The sequence below is a fragment of the Chiroxiphia lanceolata genome, chromosome 20 (genome assembly GCF_009829145.1).
Source record: "Chiroxiphia lanceolata isolate bChiLan1 chromosome 20, bChiLan1.pri, whole genome shotgun sequence".
Taxonomy (NCBI): domain Eukaryota; kingdom Metazoa; phylum Chordata; class Aves; order Passeriformes; family Pipridae; genus Chiroxiphia; species Chiroxiphia lanceolata.
This window is the reverse complement of record NC_045656.1, coordinates 11,422,079-11,441,173: the sequence shown is the minus strand read 5'-3', so window position 1 is coordinate 11,441,173 and position 19,095 is coordinate 11,422,079. Positions and strand designations below refer to the sequence as shown.

Below are 19,095 nucleotides of genomic sequence, written 5' to 3'. Positions count from 1 at the left end.
CTTCCCTTCCCTGCTCTGCTTGGGGACATCTCTGCACCAGGCTGCTGTAGCTCAGGGTTCCCTGAAGGACCCCAGTGACAAGGGGAGCCTCCATGGCATGCTCAGCAGTGACTGGCTTTTTCACTTCTGAGTCTAAAATACCCTGACCACGTGTCCTTCCAGGAACCACAGTAAAAGACAGGTGAGGAGGAGCAGGGCTGCCTTAAATCTGGAGGCTTCAAGCACCCCCAGTTTTTCTCATGTCCTTTAAAGTACTGTGTCAGCTTAATGAATGTTTTGATATGTCCCACTAAATTACTTCTGCAAGCCCCCTACTAAAATGTGGCCTAAAAAGATGGAAATCAATACTGGAGTGGTGGAATTTGCCCAGTTGTCTTCTTGAAAGCAGTTAAATGACTGGGTAATAGATCCATAAATGAACATCTTATTAGCCTAATCCTGAATGGAAGAATACACAAATCAGCCATTTGTTCAGTGGATATCATTTGAGTTTGCCATCCATCTTAGTCAAAGGAGGTGCCGGGTTTAATTTATCAGTGCCTGGGCAAGAACTCCTGGAGAGGGAAGGGGGGAGCAGCAGTCTCCCACTGGTACTCTCCTGCTGTGCATTAGCAAAACTGTTGTTTAATTCCAACACACCTAAATGCAGCAGTTCCTGCTGTGGGCTGTCCCACTTCCATGGGAGGAGCAGTGGGGTGAGCAGGAACATCCAGTTGTCAGAGGGTTGGGCTTGTGCTGTGAGGGCAGCAAGGGAAGAGGAGCAAGCCCTGTTAAAGCAGGGTGAGCACCATGGTGAATGCTTTCTGCTGCATCAGGTGGCAGAGGTGTGGGGCAGGAGCTGCTGCAGGTGCTGGGGGACCCTTCCCCACCTCCCGAGGAGCAAATGGCCTGGACTCTGCAGTGTCCTTGTCAAAGCCTGAAGCTGAACAAGAGACTTGTGCTCTCTTTAAAATTGACTGATTGAGACATCATTTGGATGCAAAAGTTGTCATCAGCATTCATGTCCTCGGTCTCAGATGGCTTTTATTGAGCCAGATTTGAAATGATCGGAAGTGGGAGAGTGGCAGGTTTTGAGCCAAGATTTAGGAGGTCGTGCTGGGCTTTGCCGAGGTCTCTCTGAGGAGAGCCAGAGCCTGGTCATGGAGGGAGTTCCTGGGTTTCTGGGTTTTTATTAAGCTGCGAAGAAGTGGTTGTACAAGAGGGACAGGACAATCACCTTTGGTCAGTGTTGGTAGCTCCAAGTAAATCAGCATGCAATTGTTCTCCAGAATTAGTATTTCATCAGGCATGATTTAAATACTGCTGGTTAAAGTAACCCCAGACCCATGCCACTCCCTGTCCCGTGACTACGGAGCCAACGTGGCTCTGTTGTGTCCAATGGCACAGCCCGTGGTTGGTGGTTCCAGGTGATGGTTCCTGTTCCTTCCACCGAGGCAGGAGCAGGACAGAGATCCCACAGTGCTCACAGGCATCCTGGGTGGGGCAGACCAGCCCCTCTGCCAGACACTGGTGCTCTGGGCTCATTTGCAGGGCATGTTCTGGACACAATGTTCTGTTCCTGTCCAGGGCAGGCAGGCAGCAGTTCTGTGCCAGGTGACAGGACCTGTCACTAGAGCTTTTCTTTGCAGCCCCCGCCCTCCCTGCACCATCCAACCCATGTGCTCCTTAGCACAAACACACTTTAGGCATTGGAGGCTTGTGACACAAAGATATGCTCATTCCCCAAACTCACAGCATTCCACTGGGACACTGCTGGAAACAGAGCTCAAGTGTGGTTTCAAAAATACCTCTGGAAACAGGCAGTGCTGGTTGGGTTTGTTGCCCGTTTAAAACCCGAGTGAGACAAACCTGACAGCTGTGTTTTGGGGAAAAGAGCACCAACTGGTGTGCACAGGCTGCAGCTCCCACACAGCCAGAGTGGTTGAAGTTGTTGGAAACAGGATGAAATCCTGTCTTGGGCTGTGTGTGCTGGGATCAGAGCTGGAGCTGGGGTGTGACTGCTGGGCTCCCAGCACAGCCCTGCCAGCGCCGCTGGGCTTCCCTCGCTTCTCAAGTGGCTTTATCCAGATATAACTCAAATCATAATATAGCTCCTTAATGCTGCTAACTGTGTGATTTAGGCTTTTGATCAGCGGAATAGAGTGATCCCAAACACTTCTAATGAACTATATATTTATCTGGGGAGTCATACCACTTTCATCCTGCACACAGCTAATAACCATAGCTCAAAAGAGCCCGCTGGCTCTGCATCTCATTTTCAATTCGTGCCTTTTTAAAGGAGATAATTATGGAAAGAAAAATGCAGGAGTTCAGGGAAACGGCTGTGCTGTGTCCATTAGTGGGAGAGGTGTGCAGGAGGTGATGAGAGCTGGCCAGATCCTCTGCAAACCCCACACAGGTCTCTGCAGCCTCAGAAGAGGATGGTGTAGGTGGAGTGTGGGGGCTGCAGCTAATCACTGTGACAGTCTGTGACACTCCAGTTGCTTTTCCTCTGCGTGAGCCACAGTGGCCATCAGTGGGAAAAGCACCAGAGAGCTGGGGACATTTCCCTTCCAGGTCCAAACACTCCTCAGGAGCCACCCAAGCAGGAGGCTCCACCCTCCTTCTGCTTTTGACACCACAGAGCTGCTGGAGTCTCCAATGTCTTTTTGTTTTGACTTTTCCTTTCTCTCTGAAACATTTTTTAGTGCAGGTTAGAAGTTGTTCAAGTCAGGCCAAGAGTTTTAAACCATACTATCAGAGCCACAAAGAGGCATGGAATTATTCTCATCATTATTTTCACTTTAATACATTGTTGTGCCCAAATTCTCTACTGAATTGAGGTAGGTCTTGGTTTGCATTTGCAACAGGCATGAGTTCATGACAGTGCCATGTGCAGAGGGGGCTGAAGTTCCTCCCTGTCCCAAGTAGCCACCTCCCAGCAGTGGTGGCACAGTGGCTGCCATCTCAAGGGCCTCCTGCAGCCCCTCAGCTTTGCAGAACAGAACAGGAGGTCCAGAGGTGGGGGAGGCAACTATTGTGAGTCGCCTTAAGACCATGTCACAGTGCTTCAGTTCTTTATATCCTAAGCTTATTTGAACAATGTGCTTTATTCATTAATCACTTGTGGCAGAAAATGTACAACAATGTATATCACATGCTACAGAGGGTGATAAACAGGAGGTTTTAAGTATCTGAGAAAATTTCATCCCTCTGGCTGCTCTGGTATTTGGGGCCATTTTAAAAATTGTTCTTTGCCAGTAAGAGCTGCAAAGAAATTATCATCAATCTAAAGTGTCCAGGGCCTGAGCTCAGGCTGGGGTTAGTGGCTATTTTGCATTATATTGACGTGGTGAAATGCTGGTTGGTTTTTCTGAAATAAAAATGGCAACAGCCAATAATTAATGTTCCCATAGTTAATTAAATTGGTCCAGCCGGGAAAGTGAAGCCATAAACTCTGGCCTCAGAGATTCCTCCTGCAGGTCACATCCACTTGTTTCTCTGTGTGACTGCAGAGGTCTTGTGTTCAGCCCTTCCCACAGCAGCTCCAGTGACACCAGTGACATGCCCCAGAACTCCCTGGGGACTTTCTTCTTTCCCTTTCTGGAGCAGACCAGAGTGTTTGAGCACCACTCTGACCTCTCCTCCTCCTGTGCCAAGTCATCACTCATTTGTGGGTTTATTAGCTGTTTATGAACATGCTCTAATATTTTAGGGGCCAAGGCTGACCTTGGCTGTGAGCAATGACCCCAGCTGGGTGCTGTGTGTGACTGTGTAGGGGGATGTGTGGCCTCAGGGACACGTCCCCTCCCCTCAGGGGCATGAGGTCTTGACCAAAAGAGATGGATGAAATAATGACAGTAAGTTTAATGGGCTATTGTCAGTAGTACACAAGCAACTCAGCAGTTCCCTTAAAACTCTTGTTTAAGCACAGTGGGACAGTTTCTGCTCTAGCAATGGTCTGGTGCCACGGGACTATGGTTTGGCCCATTTCTGTTTAGGTTTTAGCTTTAAATCTCTTTTTTTTTTTATTTTCTTCTTGCCTATCAGGGCTGTGTTCTTGTGCTGTGAGGATGGGACTTCACAGAGCCACTACAAGGCTTTTGGTTCATCAGTTTTTAATTAAATTTCAATTGAAGATTCTTTTTCCTCTAGGCTAATTTTCAAGTGACAAACAAAATCCCCTTAAGTACCTTTTCTTTTCTGCCATAAACTAGTAAAGCTGCTGTCAAATTGCTTTAGAAAGTGAACTCCTCCAGCCCCATAAGAGTGCAGATTATTGTTCCATCAGAAATAGAACAGAGCTGTTCTTAATAAACAGGTGAAATAAAAACATTTATGCTCTGTGCAGAGCCCAGGTGTTAGGGGTGGAGTAGAGATGTGCAGCAGAGCACAGGTCTCTGGTCCTGGTGCTGATCTCCTGGGAGATTTCCTGGGAGGAATTACAGTGTCATGCAGCTGAGAAGCTGAGTTGTGCTGCAGAACTGCTTGTAAGGAGAGTGTCCAGGGCTGGGGTGCTGCTCCCGAGGCCCCTCTGCCACTGCCCTGTTGGCAGCTGCTCCGTGGGGCTGCATCCAGAGCCCCCAGGGCTTGCTCCAGGCAACAGTCCCAGGGCTGGCCCTACATCAGTGGGCCCCTCTGACAGGCATCACTCCCGAGACCATCCTGCTCTGAGCAGTCTCCTGTGATTAACTTCAATTAGACAGAACAAGCTTGATTAGACTGCAAGATTGACTTCTGGGGAAGCCACTTGCTATTCTTAACGGGGCAAGGGAAAGGTGTGGGGCTTAGTGAAGAAATAAGCTCTGCAGAATTAACTTACTGCTCTTCTCAAGTGAATTTTCAGGTCCTTTAAAGCCTGGGTTGTAGATGTTCCTCTGCAGCCCTTAACCTTTCCAAATGGGCTCTGAAGCTTTGCCCTCCTTTGGGTGAAGCACCCCTTTAAAAGAACAAACACACCAATCAGACCCTTTAAGGGCTCACCTTGCATTGGGCACTTAAGAGAGTCAAAGACAACAGCCAGAGCCAGGTTTCAGCCTTAAAGTAATTTTTTTCTTTTAAACTGTACCCTCGTACCAAGGCTGGTGCTGTGCAGCTCCCTGCCCAGTGCATGGGGTGCAGAGTCCCCTCTTGCCCTGGCATGTCTCCCTTGAAATTAGTGTGCAGTGTCTGAGGCTTCTTAGAGGCAGCTGCTCATCTGTATAACCCCACTCCCTTCCCTGGGGTGGCCTTCCCCTGCACTGTGTCACTGTGTCTCTGCTGCCAAAGGCCATAGATGCTCAGAACCCCTTAGGGATCCCCCAGAGAAGGTGGGGTTCAGGGACATCTGACAGCAGTGGTGCATTTTCTGTGCTGTATGAAATAGCCCTCAGTGCTTTACATCAAACCCTGAGGGATGAATTGTTTTCTGATTAATGTTATATATTAATCTAGGATACGATATGCAAAACAAAAGGAGAGAGGGGGAAGGTATTACTTGGTTTTCAGAGGGATTTGATAATAATAATGCTCCTATAGCCAGTCTATGAAAAGCATGATAATGAATTTTAGCTTGTTCGTTCCAGTTGCTTTTACAAATATGCCACTCCTGTAGACTTAGAGGTAATTTTAAGTCTTTTATTCCCTTCCCTGTGGTGGCTGTGCAGGATCCACCACTGTCTTGCTCAAAAGCAGAGGTAATTTCAGCTTTTTCTCCCTTAAAGGCTTAATTTTTTTTGTTCTTGAATTCTCTCATTCTAAGAATAAACAGCAGCTGCAGTGCAGGCGTGGGCAGGGGAAGGCAGGAGTGTGCAGGGGAGACAGAAGACAAATCCTGCCTGAGCCGGGCTCCCTTGGGCACTTGGATGCTCCATCTGCAGTTCACACAACCCTCCCTCAGGACCCTGCATGTGCAAAGGCCACCCATGGGTGGTTTCTGCCCCCCTCGTGCCTCTGCTGCAGCCAGGGAAGCTGAGGCTGCTCATGAACTGGGAATGCAGGAACAGTGGGTTGGTTCTGCCTTTCTGTCAGGGTTGTTGGAGGGATGCAAGTCTCTTTCCCAAACAGCTCAAGTCCCATTTAGACACCTTCCTGTGAATCTGAGTTCCAAATAACTGCAAAATCTGGGCCTGTGACTGTGGTGGGCAGCTCTACCAGGGAGGCAGAGGATGTGAGCAGCAGAGTTCTCTGCTGGGTGTTTGGCCAGGTGGCCATCCCTCCATCCACATCCCAGTGACCTGGGAAGCTGGAGCACCTCACAGCTAATGTGTAGCTCAGATCTAAATACAGTGCTGGTATAAGGATGTATTTTTGCATCATTATGGTGGAATTAATCAGCGCTTGTGAGTCCTCAAAGTGAGTTCATGCCATGGTCACATCCCTCCTCAGGGGGTTTAATTCTTCTGCATCAAACACAATTTTTCCACAATAAACCAGGTGACATGTAAGTGCTCTCTTCATGGAATTATGATCACCTTGCAGAAAGAAGCAGAGAAGGGGCCATTTACTCTCATTAATTCCCCCAAAAGAGTGTCAGCAAGAGGTATCATGTCACTGGAACTCCGTTCTAGTTTGCCCCTCAAATAACTTCTTTTCATATCATTTATTAAATGACCCAGAAAGTTAATCTGCAGCCTGAACATGGAGATCATTTGTCACAGGATGTCACAGAACCTACCAATCCATCAAGCAGACAATGGTGCTGTACATCGTGTTCTGGTACCATCCTGTCCTAAGGTCCATCTCAATGTCAAAAAAGGATTTACAGAATATTTTGGCATGTATTTCATGTGCTGACTCATGCTTGATGTCCCCTATTAGATTAATCAGCACAAGTAGGAGTTTTAGCTGAGGGCTCTTAGATTTTTTTGCTGTGTAACTCCCTTTCCTGCTCTCTAAAACCTTCCCTGCTCTAGTGCTAGTGCTTTTTTGGGTTCTTTCCTTTTCCCCACAGAATTATGACTAAACACATTGACCGCCTCCTTTCTGGGCCTTAAGCACAAAACTGCTTTTCACTGGCTAGTCTGGTCCCCTTTTGTCCATATCAAGGAGTTTCTAGCAGCCATGAACATCACTTCCCCAAAATGTTGGCCTCCAAGCACCCCTGTATGGATCCTGTGAGAGATAAGGAGTTTGCTTTGGACTGAAAATCATGTTTGGTATCTCTCCTGTACCTCCTCCCCATTGGTGTGCTATGTTACAGCATCGATGCATCTGGTACAGTCATGTTAAAATTGCTGATAATTACCTGCATCTCATTGTGTTTCAGCTCTTGATAACAATGAGCAACAGCTCCATGTCATTTCCTTTCTTCTCTGTACACACCAATCTGCTGGATTCATCTTTCTAGAAATCCACGTTGAAGATGATAAGGATAATTGATGATTCCCTTCAGGACTGGGGTCATTATTAATAGCTGTGTTCACTTTGGCTGTCAGCTAATCTCTCCTGCAAAGAGCTTATCTTTGTGCCTGTGCACAGAGCACGTGCTGCCTGCTGTGCTCTCTGCTCAGTGTTGGCGTGTCAGGGGGGAACACGTGCTGTGCAAAAGCAACACAAAATTTTAAGCTCCCATGTTGTATTAAGATTTGTAATTTATCTTCAGCCAAACAAACCCAAACTCTCAAACTCATCCCAGCAGCATGGTCAGCACCACGGGCAGTTTCCATGCCAGAGTCCAGTGGCTTTTATGGTGCTTGGATAACCCGTGTTCCCCTGGCATCCCAGTGCCTCCCAGTGCGTGGTCTGATCTCCTCCCCAGGGCTGGAGGCAGGACATTGTGCCCTGCAGTGCTGCTGGGATGTGCCCTCACTGAGCAGGGCTGAAGTTCAAAGCTGCAGCTCTCAGCTCAGTGTCCCCCCAGCCTGTGGTGTGGGCACAGATGTTGGTTTGGGGGTGTGGGCACAACCTGGGCTTGGCTGTGGGGCAGAGCTGGCACCCACGGGTGGAGGACACTGTTGGGGGAGACAGCACCTCACAGTGGGAAAATAGGGAATGAGAGTGAAGCAGGGAGTTGCCCTTGGAATATGTGTCGATACTGGACGCAGAGCACTCTTCCCTAGGGACATTTATTCTTTGGCTTCTGCTAAAATTGAACTGGTTGAGATTTTCATTTTTTTAATTTGAGCTATTAAAGAAAAAATCTGTTTATAGGGGAAGAAAGAAAACAACAAGCATTTTTCCACGCAAAATATTGATCTTTTGTCATAGGTCTTCATCTATCAATCATTAGAAAGAATTCCCAAACCCTTTACTGAGGCTGCCTTTGTCCCCAGGTGATGCTTTGGTTCTTGAACCAACTGTTGCAACTGGGGCAGACCTGGTGTCCTTTGGGTGGGCTCCCCCCTTCAGTGCCTGCCCCATTCACCCACAGACTGGGTGCACCCACAGAGGGACCTCAAGCCTTTTTCATAGTTGAGGGGCAGCACTTTCAGATTTTGAACTGCCCACTGTGATAAATCTCCTTCCCTCCCTCTCTTTGCACCTGAAAGAGTTTGTTCTTTTTATTTGCAAAGTAGAAAAGTGATTTTTAAGAGGTGAAAGAGTATTTCTGACTTTGATAGCATGATTAGCTGGGCTCAGAATATTGTTATAGCTTATTTTGCTCCTCTGTGATAACTCAGAAAAACAATAAATGTCTTCTTACAACAGACTGGCATTCAGTATTGAAATTGGTCTCCTAATCTTTATGTGATTGCTTTCTTTGTGATAGAAATATTGCCTCTTGTAGGGTATTTATTGTCTAGTTCTTTCCAAAGTATTGACTTTATGTAACAGTTTGATATACATCAAATCCTTTAGAGATTTAATAAACTCTTCTGGTCAGTCTCCTGTTGTAAACACATTGAGATTTATGGTCATCTTAGTGGAAAGCCCTTTTTCGCTGAAATTCTCTACTTTCAGATATCAAAAGATATGAATGGGAGCATAGATCACCGTGGGAATTTTAACTCCCAGCTGTCACATGTTCGTCAGGAGCTGTTGGTGGTTAAAGGTTGAAGTTTGTGTGTCGGGTGATGGTGCAGCTGCCAGGGCCAGGACAGGGGCACCACGACCCCCCTTTGCTCCCTGAGGAGCCATTTCTCCACAGCCTGGCTGCAGGGGCAGGCACCCAGCTGGGCCTGTCCATCCCTGGCACAGATCGACTCCCCGAGTGTTCCCATGAAAGAGCAGAGGGAAAGGAAAAACATACTGTTATTCAGTGAGGCATGAAGTTAATGTATTGGTGCTATGCTGCAGCACTTGGAATTGAAAAAAGAAGGAAAACTGGGAAGAGAAACATACAAGCCTCATAAACAGTTGCATGTGGGTTCTCTCCCTGCCAGGCTCCTTGTGGTTTCCCACCCTCCCATTCTCCGGAGATGTTATTTTTTAGTCTGGCACCAGACCAAAGGTGTTTCAGTATGATACTTAAATAAGTGTCCTGTGCTTTGGGATTGGAGAGGGGAGGAACACCCTTGTTTTTAAGAAGAAACTCTTTTCCATACAAGAATCAACTTTCCAGGGACAGCCTGCAGGAAATCCAGCTGAGCTCTTCAAATTCACTCATTAAATGCAAATATTCTCTTCTTCATCTTACATTAACCTTCCTTTAATGGCGTGAAAGTGTCTTTTCATTTCACAGCTCAGCATTTAAAGACTATATGGTGAGAGGTTTCCAAAGTGGTACAAATCAATACTAGCTGGGGAACAGAGCAGGTTCCTGCTTTGCTTGCACTAAGGAGGGGCTGTTGTTTCTAATCAGTCCCCTTGGGCTGGCAGTGCATCCAAAATCTGCTCCTGCTGGCTGCTGGGGTTTGGAGCCTGGGGTCTGGCTGTAGAAAGTAAGTTCCAGATTGAGGCTTTCCTTTTATTTTGGTGCGATGAATTTAGATTTCCCTTCTGACGACAGAATTTGATGGAAAATGCGGTTTGTGGACACCTCTCAATGGACTTTGCATTTCCTGTTGTTGTTGCATTTCCTGTTGTTGGGCTCCTTGCCCAGGCAAGGATGAGAGTCAGCAGTGAAAGTAAAATGCTGTTTCCCACCTACCTGTTGCAGAAGGTGCCTGTATCACTTTTCTGGCTGCTTCATGGCCTGGGGACAGGTGATTAGCTGGGGCGGTGATGGAATCTCAGATAAATGGTGTGCGTCCACTGCTTCTCTGCTGATGGGACACTTAACGGGGAACTTACTGGGAATGATGAAGTGATGTATTTAGGAAAGCTGGCAGGAGAATTTGGGTTGTGTTTTGAGGCAGGATGACAAGCACAGCTCTCTGGCAGCTCACCATTTCCCACTCTGCAAACCCAGCCCTGGAACTGAAGCCTGGTGTGCCCATCGCTGCACCCGGAGCTGGACCTGAGCACCAGCATGGAGGGGACTGTCCTTGTCCCTCATTTGTGCACAGTATTGCACCAGGCTGGAATCCTGCTCAGAGCACATTTCTGGACCAACTCCCAGGGTGCTGCCAGCCACCCAGTTTGCTCCTTTGTGCGCCACGTTGTTGCCAGCAGAGCAGAGATGTGGAGCTGAAATCTTGCAGTGCTATTTCATCTCCATTATTTTTCTCTCCTGATCTGTTGAGGTATAACCCCTTCCAAAGACAGGGACAGATTATGGTGATGGAGATGGCTTAGCTGGGACACAGCTAGTCATTTTTCCTTGCTGATATTTTATTAATATATGTTATTAACCTTGATTCTCCTTCCCCATGGTGTCTTATCATCTGAACTAATTAATTCTTCTTGCAAGAGGTACAGGGAAGGGATGGGCATGTAAACGAGGCAGGTCTCCAGTTGGTACTACCTGGCATCTGCACTGAGGGGTGATCCCAGCTGAGGAGGAGACTGGCACACAGCAAACAAAACCCAGACACGTCTACTTGTAGATTGGCTGAATTTGTACTGTCCCTTTTAACTGGAACAGACACTGACAGAGACGATACCTTAAGGAATAACAGAGCTGGTTTTCTACTTTTTTAACGAACATGAGATATCCAGGAAAAATAAACAGTTTATTTGGTCTCTCGCTCCCAGCCAGCACAATGCCAGGATGGACAGCACTGACCAGTGCCTCCAGCTCCCACTGTCCCTGTACCACTCTCCCCGAGCTGCTGTGGGTGATGCTCATCCCCAGTTCAGCCCAGTGGGCACAACAGGATGCAAACAGGGCTGCTTCCTTCAGCCTCTTTCGTTCCCTTGCTCCTCCCTGTTCCACAGCTGACATTTGCTAATAGCTGTGAGTGCGTGAGAGAAGCAGTGGAAGTCTGAATGAAACTGGGTGCCTGGTACAGCCTAGCAGGGTAAATGTGATCCTGTTAGCAAGATGAAAATACCATATGCCAGGGAGAGATGGAAGTAGATCAGAAAGGATGATTGTGCTTGTAGAGGGCAAAAAAAACCCCAAACGTAGACAAACCCATTCAAAACTAAATGAAAATTGACTGAATTTGTAAACAATATTCACATCCTGAAAATGGCTCCTCTGACTCATGTCAGCCAGATATCTTATTACACTGGGTGACCTCTGTGTCCCCAGTTTGCTGGTCTTTACCTCCAAGGTCGCTGGTGCTGGCGGGAAATGGCATTTCCAAAATGATGCATTTGTTCCTGAGCCATGGCAGGGCTGTGGAACAGAGGGGAGTCATGTGTCCTGTTCTCAGGGACTGTTTGTCCATCCATGCTGGGAAATTTGTAATCTCTAAATGCTGAAGAGAAGAAAAGCTCAAGGGAGACATTCCTGAGCCTTTCAGTACTACTTTGTATGCAGCAATGAAGTGTTCACTTGGATAAGCCAATGCCATCAGCTCTGCCCACGTGTCAGCGAGGGCGGGTGTCAGCCAGGACAGCAGAGCCAGGGGCTGTCCCGGGCTGGGGACAGGGACCATCCCCTTCCTCAGGGCCTGGGGGTGCCCACACACCATCACAAGCTGGTGCAGCTGGGAAGAGGGAGCGGGAGAGTATTGTCCTTGATGCCAGGAGGGATCTGAAATCCAAATGTTGTTACAGGGAGAGCATCTCTGAGAGCAGCCTGCAGTGTTTTACAGACATTTGAGTGTTCTTCCCTTTGAACTAAGCTGCAATTTGTCTTTGTAGATGTCTCTAATACATTAATACAAATGGTGTAGTGGTGGAAATGCATTATAATACTGCGCAGTGTTGCTCTTAGTAATTCTCCTCCTTCAGCAAGTGAACACTTCCTCACTCATTTGTATTCATTGTTTTGATGCTTAACTTGAAAAATGTATATTATACAACAGGCTGAAACCCATGACGAATAAAAGAAAAGAACCCAAGGGGATAATAAGCATCTCAGCACTGCTGTGATGTCTCCTGCTGCTAACATCAAAGCAAGCAAAGGCATCACTGCTGTGCACAGAGGACAGGGTGCATTCCATGGAGCTCCATCCTGCCATGGGGATGGTGGCCCTGACACCAGGGAGGCTGAGGAGCACCACTGGGATCACCACTCACAGGGGCTGGTCCTTCCTGTCCCGGGGTCACTGCAGTTGGGTCACAGCCCTGAGCTCGCCTGCCATGCAGGCAGCCTGGGATGGCACCGGCCTCTGTGACACAGCAACCGGTGGATGGGATGTGTGTGTGTACATACCTTCAGATATGGAGAAGTATAACCCACCCTGGAGGCCCAGGGTGGCACGTGTGCTTTGTAGGGAGCTTGGGTTGTGAGCTACACCTGGGAAAAGTGGACCTGTCAAGTGATGGTGAAATTCTCAACACTTTTGTTTACCAAATGACAGGGTTTGTGAGAAAGCAGTGAGGGTTCCCTCACCCTCACGTGAGGAGGGCTGTGGGAATATAAACCTAGGTGGAAGTGGAAATCAAGGTGCTTTTGAGCACAAAATGTGGGTTCTGCCCCTTTATGTTTCCAGCATATCACACCTTGTTGCAGCAGTTTAACAGGTGAATTCCTGAGCCGTAATACAGGTGACACCTGGTTCCTACAGAGCTGTCTGCAGGCTGAGCTGACCTGTTTGATGTTTAAAGAGAGCTGAGCCTGTTCCCTGGGGATGTTCATAAAGGATTTCTGAGGCATCTGGCCACTTACCAACATGAAGCTCACAGTAACTTCACATCTTCACCATCCCAACCCCATGGCTGAAATCAGCCCAGGAGAAGTAAACTCATATGGATACTCACAGGACACACATGAGTACACAGAGTGATCTCGAGAGCTCTGGTTCTGTACCAAAAGAGACTAAAAATAAACCCTGAAGTGGGTCAGGCTGCAGCAGAAATTACAGTCTTTGGCAAGTTCCTCTGTGGAATTCAGTTTGTTGGGGTGTTTGTGCTGGCTGGTCTTTCATCTTCTACCCTTCTAGAATAAACACCTTCCTCTCTGGAGAAGTGCCCTGCAAAAGCCATCAGCTAGCCAGGCCAAGGGGACCTGGGTCCCACACATCCCTCCAATCCTTCTTGTTTCCACCATCCCTTTTGTTTCCTCCAGCTCTCCCATGTGCCACTGCCTCTTGCACTCACTTCCTGCAGCTGAAGGCGAGGAGCTCTGAGGGAAGGGCAGGAGTGAGGTTGTCCCAGCCCCTGTGGTTTGGTGGAATGGGCCTGCTGGGGCTCTTGCCTGTGCCCACCTGTCTCCCTGATTCTCACCTGCCAGGGGTTCAGGTGCAGCCATGTGTGCCCTTGAAACACAGGGAGCCATTCGTGCACCGTGATGCTGCACGGGTGGGGCTTTGCAAGGAGGGTCATTAGGCAGGAGCGGGGTGAGCCTGTGAGGCAGCACTGTCTGGGGGAGCACCCTGCACCCACATCCACAGGAGAACAGGCCAGGTGCCAAGGGGGTTGTTTTCACAGTGAGAACCAACTGACTAAAACTAAACCCGAGTGGCTAAAACGAAAACCAGAAATCAAAGGAGAATCAAGGCAAGCCTGGTTTTTTTAAACGTCTTTTCATGGCAGCTGCAATTGTGAGGTGCAGCCGTGGTGGCTCTGCAGCTCCTGTGTTCTCACCCTGAGACCTGCTGCCTCCAGGGCAGCCGTGCTCCAGCAAAGCAGATCTGCCTGGGCTCGTCCCAGCACAACCTGGCTGTGTCCCAGCACGACCTCCCTGTGTCCCACACTGTGGCTGACACTGCATCCCTGCCCCTCCCTCTGGCTGCAGTCGTGGGATCAGTTGTCTGCTCTGAGTGATCTGGGTGTCAGTGCTCACGAGGAGCAGGGAAGGTTTCAGTTATTCCATATATTGTTGTCTCCAATAACCTCATCCACATCATGCCTTGTGATCCAGACCATCAAATCCTGGATTTAGTTTTGGGGTATTATTGTTAAGGATTTTTACCCTGTGGGTGTACCTGTAAAAACCATTAATATTCAAATAACTTTGCTAAATAAGCAACTACGCCAGAGTAGTTATTTATTACTGTTTACGATGACAGACTTATCTTACTGATTTCTTCAACACATTTCTCCAGAGGAAATTAGATACATTGCTTAGTTAGAGCTCTGCCAGGGAGAAAATACTTCTATAAATACTTACCAACTCATCTGGAGAGATGACAAGTGTTGGTGTGTCCTTCACAATGTCACGTTGGTCGCTGGGTCTGGTTTAAAATTCAGTTGTTTATGTTCTCCAGGAGAAAGAAAACCTGATGATTCTAAAGCAGGGAACAAAGTATACGTGCAAAAATCAGTTTTGAACTCTGAAACCTTGAATCTAAGGCTTTTTTGCCTTTTTTTTTTTTTCTCTTCTGATAGAATCAGTGGAAAATAAATTGCCAGACAGCCTAAGGCATTCTGTTTGTGTACCTGGCACTGGAGGACAAAATGGTGATGCCAGCCAAGGTGTGTGTGCCACCAGTGCAGTGGTGGGAGCAGTGTCTGTGCCCAGCAATGAGATGCCCTATGTCTTGTGCCCACTCCAGGCAGAGGATCTGCACAGGGACCCATCCCAGGGCACAGTGTGGGACCAGAAGGAGATTGGCAAGAGGTTGCACCGTGCTGTGCATGGGACTGCAGCACCCTGACAACAGGTGAGTGGGAAATTTCACTTCAATTATCTTGAAAATAATGTTACAAAAGCAGAAGTTCTGGTGGGAATCAGGCTGAGGTGCTGTATGAAATGCATTCAAATAAGCAAATTAGTTGTCTAAATCTCAGATTTTGCCAGTTATGAAACTTCCTGTGGTTTGCAGCAGGCCTGGGAAACAGAAACAGCTGGCAAATAATGAAAAATGTTCCTATAGGCTTCTGCCTATGGATTGCAGGAAGGATGCAGGAAAATTGCACCCGGTTTACTTGGAATAACACATGAGGATCTGGAACGGATGAGTGAGACTGGGGTAAAATCTCAGCATTCCTTCTTAAGTGCACAGAACCTCTAGTTTCCAGAGCTGGCCCTTGGTCAAGGTGACCCCTCAGTTCTGGTACTGATCCTGATTCAGGCACAGAAGAGGCCCAGGGGCACCCAGTGATTTTTTTGTAATAACTGATGATTCAGAAGGAGCTGTGGGTACCTGCAGAGCCAGGTGGGGCTGGGAGGATGCCAGTGGTCCCAGCTGTGCCCCCGGGGCCTTTCTGCAGGTGCCAGTGCTGTTCCCAGTGCAGTGGCACAGCTCTCCCCCAGCCATGGTGATGATGATGATGATGGCACAGCTCTCACCCAACCATGGTGATGATGATGATGATGGCACAGCTCTCACCCAGCCATGGTGATGATGATGATGATGGCACAGCTCTCCCCCAGCCATGGTGATGATGATGATGATGATGGCACAGCTCTCCCCCAGCCATGGTGATGATGATGATGATGATGGCACAGCTCTCCCCCAGCCATGGTGATGATGATGATGATGGCACAGCTCTCAGAGCCCACGGCCCTGTGGCTGCCCGGCAGAGCCAGTGAGCAGGAGAGCTCCTCTCACACAGATGGCTTTGATTTACTTATTTCTTTGAGTATCTTTCCTATTGATTTGTAAAGACTCAAATACGAATGATGTTTTGCTGCTGACTCCAAGGTAATGGAGTTTTTTTGGCAGTTACCTTGTTATCCAGTCTCATATGTCAAGAAATCCACCTACCAGCCTGTCTCTGCATTAATAACTCTATTACCAGCTCTAGCTAGTTTTAGAATAAACTCTAAAATTATGGCTAAACACATACATTGTATCTAGCTGCAGTAGTCAAACAAGTTAATTCTCTGTCCTGTTTGGAAAAATGTTCACTCAACAGCTCTTCGGACATGTCAGGATACTTTTAGTCACAATTAAGACACCAATATACAATGTTATAGCACCAGTTCTGTTAACTGATGTGCCAGCACTTTTTTATTCAGTAGACTATAAAAACCTTTAGTTTTTAGTATTTGGAGCCTTGTAGGAGAAAGCCCCCCTAACATTGATGCCTGATGACATTTAGTCAATGAATTAAGAAAAAAAAACAGTGGTGGTTCTGTCTGTCTCCCAGCTCTTGCAAGCACTAAATTACAGAATTAATAGGCTTTTAGAAGAGAATGACACACAGTTACTGTGACAAAGACAATTAAATGTGGAAAGCCACTTTTCTCACCACATTTAATTTTAACTGGAGGCTTTGAGACTCAATAAATCTTTTTCTTATTTCATTCTCACATTTTCCACAGGTATTCAAGTCTTTAAGGAAAGTTCCTGGTATAAGCAAATTAATTTTTCCTTCCCCTTGATCTTTTACTTTTCTCTTTATCCCCTTCTTCAAAAAAGAGCTGAAGCTCTTTCCCATCACCAGTGCTTTGCTTTGTTTGGGATTGCTGTTACTGAGATGTGGCTCAGGTGTTGTGAAAATACAGTGGGGCAGGAGTCCCAGTCCCTTCTGGGAGTTTTATGGCAAATCCAACAAGGGGGAAAAAAGCAGATGAGGCCATTTTTCTGTGGGAACATCTTGGGGCAGTGGGACTGGGGTGCAGGATTTTTTTTTTTTTAAAGAAAAAAACAGCATCATGAAAATGCGGATTTTTGTGACAGCTTTAGAAACAGACTCAGAAAATCTTTCTATTCCTAGAGCTTGGGCTTAATTAGCCTGCCTTTAAGCTAATGGTATGGAACAGAACTTTATATTTGGTTTAAAATCAATTTTCGAAGAAACGCTTCTTTAAGAAGTTGCTAAGAATGGATTCATCCAGCCCCAAAGGCCATTCAGAGGAAGCAGCAATGATTCAGCATTTCCCCCCCGATGGCTCTGCACAGGGTTTATTAGCACAGCCTATTCCAACGCCTCACAGAAAGCTGTTGGCACAGCACACTGTAAATCCCTTCACTTGCCCAGCGTTGGTTTAGGCTCTTGTTCAGTATCAAGTTCAGTAGATGTGGTGACCTAGAGTGGAAGCACCAGGAGATGTAGTGTTGTTGCTTCTATCAGTCAGTACCAAATAGTCAGATAAAGCCATTACTTTGGGAGATCAGTTGTGTGTCAGCCACATCTCCTGGGCTGGAAGCATCACGGTCCCCCTCAGTCAGACACAGCCAGCCCACAGTCTCTGACCAGTGCAGAGCCCAGATGGGGAGGTTAATGGAGATACCCCCACATTTAGGAGTCTGAACAGAAATTTGTTCTGATGGCAGCTTTTGCAGAGGCAGCAGGACTCTGGAAGACAGGAGAGCTTTAACTCCCTACACCCTCTGCTCCTTTTGACAGGTCTCTCCTGGCAGGACCATCATAGCTCATGGTCGTCTGCCATCTTCCTCAGCTCCCTGCCACTACAGATCTGCCCTGAGCTGATTCAGAGCAGCTTCCCTTGCAGTGCAGAGGCAGCGCCACTAATGTCAGGTGACATTTATACCTCCCTCCCCAGTGGCTTAACATCATGATTCTCATGGTTCAATGTTTCTGCACAGACTGATGGAGCAAATCACCCTTCTGAAGGACCCGTGTCCTTCTGACTGTAGGGACTGGCTTGACTAATCTCAGCCTGACATGTCCCTTCCCAATGGCAGCAGCACTGAGACATGTCCTGGCCATGCCCTCATTGCTGCTTCCCAGTTGACTGGCTGATGAACACCCTGGCCTTGCCACTGGCAGGAGTGAGGATGGATGCATTGTTTGGCTCTCTGGCTGTGCCTGACCAGGATCTGGTGCATCCTGCCCTGCCTGCCACTGCCACCTGCTCCCCAGCCACCTCACCACCCTCAGAGCAGTCCCACGTCCCCACAGGGACTCGTCAGGAGGCTGAGGAGCTAAAGGGGCTCTGCAGCTGGGGCCCTGTGGCCACATGGCTCACACTCTGCTGCATTATAATCAATCCCATTATGATATTGTTGATGAGGGTGAAATGAACTTGCAGCAGCTTAAAGCAAGATAGGTTAATTAAAAACCTTGATCAAAGCATCATAAACCACATAAAAGGTTCCATCTTTTAATTATTTTTGAATTGTCTCTCAGGCTGTATGGCCAAAAAAAAGTCCCTGTTCCCAGGGCCCACAAGCTGTGAAATTGTGTCATCACGTCAGATTCGGTTAACACTCGCTGTGTTAATGAGAGAAAGGCAAAGCCCAGGACAGACCCCTTTCTCAGGATGAAAAAGAGGAATTGGTGATGATTCGTTAGTGCTCCTGTGACAGAGCAAGCAGAGTCAGACTGGGGAGCTGCACAGACCCTCCCCAGCCTGGGCAGAAGCTGTGCCCAGGAAGTGCTCTGGCCAAACTGGCCCTCACAGCCTGTAATTGTCTCAAGCTGCAAATCTCACACTTTGGGAATAAGGTTTCAGCACCTGCTGGATGTTTCAGTTCTCACAAGCACTTTCTGCTGTTGGATTGAAATCAAACCAGTCAGCCCAGCAGCTGAGCTTCCCAAGCTCCCTGTTTGACCCAAACCAGCTCACCACACTTCCAGATCCATCATCCAGCAGTGAGGTGTGACCTGGTCTGGGACACAATGAAAGCACTGACTGCAGAGAGGGCAGAGAGCACAGAAACGTTTCTGTGAGGAAAACTTCAGTGGGAATTTTAGGTTACAAATGATAATTGTGCAGTCTGTTTGTTGCAGGGTAGCTGGGAGGTGCAAGTTCAAGTCCTCCCCAGCACAGCACAGTGTCCTGGGTGAGCACAGGTGTCAAGGGTGGCAGTGCAGGGATGTTCTGTAGCACAGGTGCCAAGGGTGGCAGTGCAGGGATGTTCTGTAGCACAGGTGTCAAGGGTGGCAGTGCAGGGATGTTCTGTG

At 47.8% G+C, this 19,095-nt stretch overlaps 1 long non-coding RNA gene across 1 annotated transcript in view; it reads left to right on the top strand.

Moving 5' to 3' along the window:
• The window catches only part of LOC116796684, a 38,094-nt gene that overhangs the window by 18,339 nt on the left and 660 nt on the right, over positions 1-19,095 (top strand). The window contains exon 2 of the long non-coding RNA XR_004360475.1: positions 14,665-14,939. This is a non-coding gene — a long non-coding RNA (uncharacterized LOC116796684). The remainder of the gene's footprint in view (positions 1-14,664; positions 14,940-19,095) is intronic.